The sequence below is a fragment of the Ochotona princeps genome, chromosome 4, assembly GCF_030435755.1.
Source record: "Ochotona princeps isolate mOchPri1 chromosome 4, mOchPri1.hap1, whole genome shotgun sequence".
Classification (NCBI taxonomy): domain Eukaryota; kingdom Metazoa; phylum Chordata; class Mammalia; order Lagomorpha; family Ochotonidae; genus Ochotona; species Ochotona princeps.
In genome coordinates this window covers 110,721,281-110,728,070 of record NC_080835.1, presented here as the reverse complement: position 1 = coordinate 110,728,070, position 6,790 = coordinate 110,721,281, and positions in this window count along the sequence as shown.

The window sequence follows — 6,790 nt, the reverse complement described above, 5'->3', positions numbered from 1 at the left end:
GACAGAGGTGTGGTGGCCAGCAGGATACGCGGCCACTTCCCAAGGCCTGACCTGTGCTTCAGCCTGACACCTGTGGTGTCTGACACAGGCAGCTCTGACACCCGGAAGCTGGCATTGTGCTCCTGGGGGGTTCTTGCTGCCCTCTGTTGAATACAATTTCTTGGACGGCAGTACCAGACAGGACCACTGTGATCATAATGGACCAGGACAAAATCTTGTCTGAATGCAGACAAAAGCAAGAACATGGTCTAAACCACAAATTGGCCAAATAGCCTGAGCCTGGCTTTGCAGAGCAATTGTTGCTTGCTTACCAGTAACAGCTTTAGCCTCACGCCAGTTCTCTCCCCTTACACAAGGTAACATATATTCACAGAGAGCATTACCACTAATTCCTTTCAGCACTCATCGCAAAGCAAAACTGTTCTGTTCTAGAAGCTCCCCTTGTCCCCTAAAACAAGCCCCAAACTCATTCAGGACCTTCCTAACACCCTGTCGATGGGCCACCCTATGAATTCCCACCGTGTGTGTTCTCCCGAGTTACAGAAAATCAACTCGCTGCAGTAGAGCAGGGTGCCTGGTGCTTCCTGGCAGAATGGCAGTTACAAAGTATAACTAGGAAAGATGAAAGCCATTCTACACACACCATCACTGAGAACTCACTGCATTCTTTGCTTCCAGAGTCACACCGTCTCACAGAGCTCACGCACACGTATACGTTACATATACATGTCCACTTCTATATCCCAGAGAGAAAGCTGGCAAAACAGTCATTGGAAGTTCAGGTTCTAAGTTGTGTCTAGCTAACTTTTTTATCAGGGCCACTGGTCATCCTTTGGCAAGTGCGATCTTACCACAAGGACCTCTACTTCCGGGTACCTGATGGGGTCCTAACTGGAAGCTTGGGCAGCTGTGATGTTCCCATTATCATTCTCAGCATAGGAGCTGGCAAAGCTGGTAAGGTGTCCGTGAGGTCTTACCAGTCGAGGGTAGCATGTTTGCTGTGGAGCCTGAGGCCAAAGCCTTGAATGCGGGAGGTGTGTTCTCTGTGTGTTTACAACAATGTCTCCTCTCAGCCCTCATACCTGTTTGCTATACTATTTTGCAAATGCTAGCATGTCTCAGCCATGCAAAGACCCAAAGGGGGCACTTCATTTGCACATTGCTCTGAGTTTTGAAGTGAGAGCAATACATCCCAGGAGGTTGTGAGGGTGGTAACAATCACAAGTCCTAGGGCACAGGGGAAACTCAGTCACTTGGTTGGTGTGCTACGTTCCTAGCCCAGAAGCTGTTCCGACTTTTCCAGAGAGGACTGAACTTTCCTGAAGGAAAGCATTGTTTTTCCAGATGTGAATGGATTGCGCCGTGAGTCAACAAGCAGACCAAGGTAAAGGTGGAGGTTCTTAGTGCAAATGAACACATCAAAGGTCAGGGCTGAGAAAATTATTGGGAGAGGAGAGCAGAAATTGGCCAACAGACATTGCTGCATTCTGTGGGAACAGCGCCCCCTAGCGCACACTCCGACCATGCCCCTCTGCAGTGGTGAAGTTTTGGGGTCCAGAGAGCCTGGTGCTGGCCCCACACAGGTGGAAATTTCATCAAGAAATATCTCAATAATCTAGGAAATGAGGAATTGAGGTTCAGAGAAGCCAAGTTACTAGTCCAAGGTCATAAAGCAGAATATACAAAAAGCAAAGATGAAAAGAATTTAGATCTGCTTGACAGAGAAGCCTTTGCTTTTTGAATTTTAAATGTTTTTTTTTTTAATTTAAGAACAGTTTTAACTTCATAAAACAAAAATTCTGTAGTACACAGAGTTTCCACAGAGCCCACCCCCAGCTCTGCCACCTTTTCTAGCTCATGCTTTGTTACGCATTTGGCTCTGTTTTGTAAGTCCTGGGTCGTACTCCAGACAGTTGGTACATGCTACAGAGCGAAAGCAAACACTTATGCATCATCTATGTATTATGCCCAGAAGGGTAGTTTTCCCCCTACAATTCCTTGCTTTGCATAAGAAAGCACATCACAGGATAAGAGCTAGCAAGAGACCAAATAGTTTTTTTCAGATATTGAGCCTAGCACGACAGGAGGTGAAGATACCACAGGAGGAGACATGACTCCCAGGGCACAGCCCTGTTGGCGAAGGCCCCAGGCCCTGATGTCATGAGGTGCCGTGAAGGCCGGGGGAATGCACAAGTGTTGCATGATGCCAATGGAATTAAGGAGGCAACTGTGGAAGCAGCTGAAGATGCAGTGCTATTCAGCATTGTCCTTCCTATGGAAACTCCCGTAGGTTCTCCCAGCTTCAGAAAATTATAGACAGTCTGAAGTTACAAGAAAGACATCTTCCATTTGCAGCTATTTCTAGATCTCTCGGAGGTGCACTTTGCATCTCCCAGCCAGAAGTTTGTCCGAGTGGTGATGACTAGGGTGAGGAGATGAGGACCACCCCAACCTGACGGGGAGTGAGATATGGCCTGCACACCCAGTGCGGCAGCACAGCAAAGCCGTGCTTTTGGAGGCCAAGCTCAGATCCTGCTAAACAGAAGACTGGGGAAGCAAGGGTGAAAAGGCACCCACTAACGGTCCAGCCCATCACGTACTGCCGTGGAAACTTGGGCAGTTTGCTCCATCCCTCTGCGGCTGGCTCTGAGCTGGGAATACCTGACACTCTCCTTTCTCCTCACACCAGCTGACTGCCTGGCCTCACCTCACACGCCATTTCTGAGACACTCAGATGTCAGATTATCAAAGAGGGAGGAGTTTCCTGACCACCCCATTTGAATCATGTTCCCTCCCCTTCCAGCGTCTCATCGCACTCTGTGTTTGCAGTGTGAACGCTCAGTTTGCTAAGACATTAGACTTCGAGGTGCAGGAAATTTTGAAAGGTTTGTGTGGAACTAAACCCCCTAGTGGGCAACAAGAGCTGCTGGCTTTGAGCTTCCAGGGGTTGGGCTCAGAATTCGCCAAATTGTCTCTGTCAGGACCAAGATTAGGGTGAAGACACAATAAGGAAAGGTTCCCACAGAATCCTCATGAACTTTAAAAATAAAGCCACTACCAACAACAAAACACATCTATTTTATTTATTTTAAAAAGAGTGAGAGAAGACAAGGAATTTAAAAAAATAATGTTAAAAGCTGTCAGAGACAATGAGAAGAACTGGGAAGACTTCAAGGAATTCAAGAACCACATAGTCACAGAAATACAGCAAGTCAAAAACAAAATCCTTGACTTAGAGCACAAACTTGAGAGCCTAACTAACAGAATAAATACAGCAGAAGAGAGGATCTCTGAAACAGAAGACACACAAAATGAACACACCCAGCTCATTAAACAGCTAGAAAAAAGCCTGAACAAAGCCAATAAGACCATTCAGGAGATGAAAGACAACCTAAGAAAATCTAATATCAGAATTATGGGACTGCCCGAAGGAGCAGAAAGAGAATCAGGAATGCAAACGGTGCTCAACGAAATTATACAGGAAAACTTCCAAAACACTTGGAACATGAACCCAGCCCAAATCCAGGATGGTCAGAGGACTCCCAGCAGATATGACCCAAAGCGATCTTCACCCAGACATATGGTGCTCAAGTTCCACTCCAACGAAGACAAAGAAAGAATCCTAAGACAAGTACGAAGCAGAGAAAAGATCACATTCCGGGGAAAACCAATCAGGATCACGGCTGACTTCTCTGAAGAGACCCTACAAGCAAGGAGAGAATGGACAAAGATCTTCCAAATCCTGAAACAGAACAACTGTCAACCAAGATTAATGTACCCAGCAAAGATCTCATTTATATTCGAGAACGAAATCAGATACTTCCATAGCAAAGAGAAACTTGAAGAATATGCCAGCACAAAACCAACTCTTCAAAATCTCCTTAGAAATGTGCTAAACACAGAAAAAACAGGGGCAAACCACAAGCAAAGATGGCAAACAGGAAGATCTCCCCACTAAAGCCCACACAAGGAGGGGTAATTACACAGATAACAACACCCACAAAGACACATATGTATGGCAGGGCAAAATCGCAGCATCTCAATATTGACTCTTAACACAAATGGCCTGAACTCACCAATCAAAAGGCACAGATTAACGGAATGGATCATCAAACAAGATCCAACTATCTGTTGCCTACAAGAGACACATCTAACCAGAAAAGCCTCTAAGAAATTTAAAGTGAAGGGATGGAAACAGATATTTCACGCCAATGGACGAGAAAAAAGGGCTGGGGTAGCTGTCCTAATTTCAGATGATATAGACTTCAAGCTTACAGACATCAAAAAGGACAGAGAAGGACATTATATATTGGTGAAAGGATTGATCCATCAGGAAGCAATTACCATCGTGAACATATATGCACCAAATCCCAATGCGCCTAGCTACGTGAAGCAATTACTTACAGACTTAAGGGGAGACATAGATATGCACACAATAGTAGTGGGTGACCTTAACACCCCACTAACAACAATAGACAGATCAACAAAACAAAAACTCAACAAAGAAACAACAGAGCTAATACAAACAATAGAACAACTGGACTTGGTTGACATTTATAGAACTTTTTATCCTAAAGCCACAGATTATACATTTTTTTCAGCAGTACATGGCACCTTCTCCAGGATCGACCACATGATAGGACACAAAGCAAATCTAAGTAACTTCAAAAAGATAGGAATCATACAATGTACCCTCTCAGACCACCATGGAATGAAACTGGAAATCAGCAATTCAAAATGCCCAAGGAAATACAGAAATTCTTGGAGGTTGAACAATATGCTATTGAACGAACAATGGGTCAGAGAAGAAATTAAAGATGAGATCAAAAAATTTATGGAAACCAATGAAAACTCTGACACAACATTCCAAAACTTGTGGGACACAGCCAAAGCAGTGCTACGGGGTAAATTCATCGCAATTGGAGCTCATGTCAAGGCCCAAGCGAGGCGCCAAATACAGGAACTAAACACACACCTCCAGGAATTGGAGAAGCAACAGCAGATGAGCCCCACACACAACAAGAAACAAGAAATCATCAAAACAAGGGAGGAAATCAACCATATAGAAATAAAAAAAACCATACACAAAATCAATGAATCAAAAAGCTGGTTTTTTGAAAAGATAAACAAAATAGACACCCCGTTGGCCCGACTGACAAAGAAAAAACAAGAGAAAGCAAGAATTAACAGCATCAAAGATGAAAAAGGCAACATAACAACAGACATTGCAACCATTAAGAACATAATTAGAAATTACTACAAAGCACTGTACTCCAACAAATCAGATGACCATCAAGAAATGGAAAAGTTCTTAGATTTATACAACCTGCCAAAACTTAGCCCAGAGGCAACAAACGACCTGAACAAGCCCATAACTGAAGCAGAGATTGAATCAGTGATTAAAGAACTCCCAACAAAGAAAAGCCCAGGTCCAGACGGCTTCACTACAGAATTCTACAAAACATTCCGAACAGAACTAACCCCAATCCTCTACAAACTCTTCAATATAATAGAAAAGGAAGCGACCCTTCCAAACTCATTCTATGAAGCCAACATTACCTTAATCCCAAAACCAGACAGAGATCCTACAGAGAAAGAAAACTACAGACCTATCTCTCTGATGAACATTGATGCTAAGATACTCAACAAAATCCTAGCCAATAGAATTCAAAAAATCATCCGACAGATCATTCATCCGGATCAAGTAGGATTCATCCCTGGAATGCAGGGATGGTTCAACATTCGCAAATCCATAAATGTGATACACCACATCCAAAAACTGAAAAACAAGAATCACATGATAGTATCAATAGACGCTGAAAAAGCTTTTGACAAAATCCAACACCACTTCCTGCTAAAAACCCTAACCAAAGTAGGCATAGATGGAAAAATCCACAACATAATCAAAGCAATATATGAAAAACCCAACGCCAGCATCATACTGAATGGAGAAAAACTGGAACCCTTCCCACTAAGAACTGGAACAAGACAGGGATGTCCACTTTCTCCACTGCTATTCAACATAGTCCTAGAGGTACTCGCTGAGGCCATAAGACAAGAAAAAGAAATCAAAGGAATCCAAATTGGAAATGAAGAAGTCAAACTTTCACTATACGCAGATGACATGATTCTTTACATAGAAGAGCCAAGAGGCTCAACACAGAGACTCCTAGAACTTATACGAGAGTTTGGGAGTGTGGCAGGGTACAAAATTAATGAACAGAAATCAACAGCCATAGTGTATGCAAACAACCCCAAGTTGGAAAAAGATCTAAGCAGCAAAATACCATTCAAAATAACAGAGAAAACTATGAAGTATCTGGGAATTAACCTAACCAAAAATGTAGGAGACCTATTTGAGGAAAACTACAAACCACTTAAAAAAGAAATTGAAGAAGACCTCAAAAGATGGAGTAACATCCCATGCTCCTGGATAGGTAAAATCAATATCATTAAAATGTCTATATTGCCAAAGGCGATATATACATTCAACGCAATTCCAATCAAACTGCCCAAAACATTCTTCATGGAACTGGAAACAATGATCCAAAAGTTCATCTGGAAGCACAAAAAACCACGAATAGCCAGAACCATCCTGAAGAACAGGAAGTTAGCAGGGGGAATCACAGTTCCAGACCTCTGGACATACTATAGGGCAGTGGTTATCAAAACAGCGTGGTACTGGCACAAAGATAGAGAGGAAGATCAATGGAGCAGAATAGAATCACCAGACAGTAATCCACATAGATACAGTCAATTAATCTTTGACAAAAAGACAGACAACAATCCA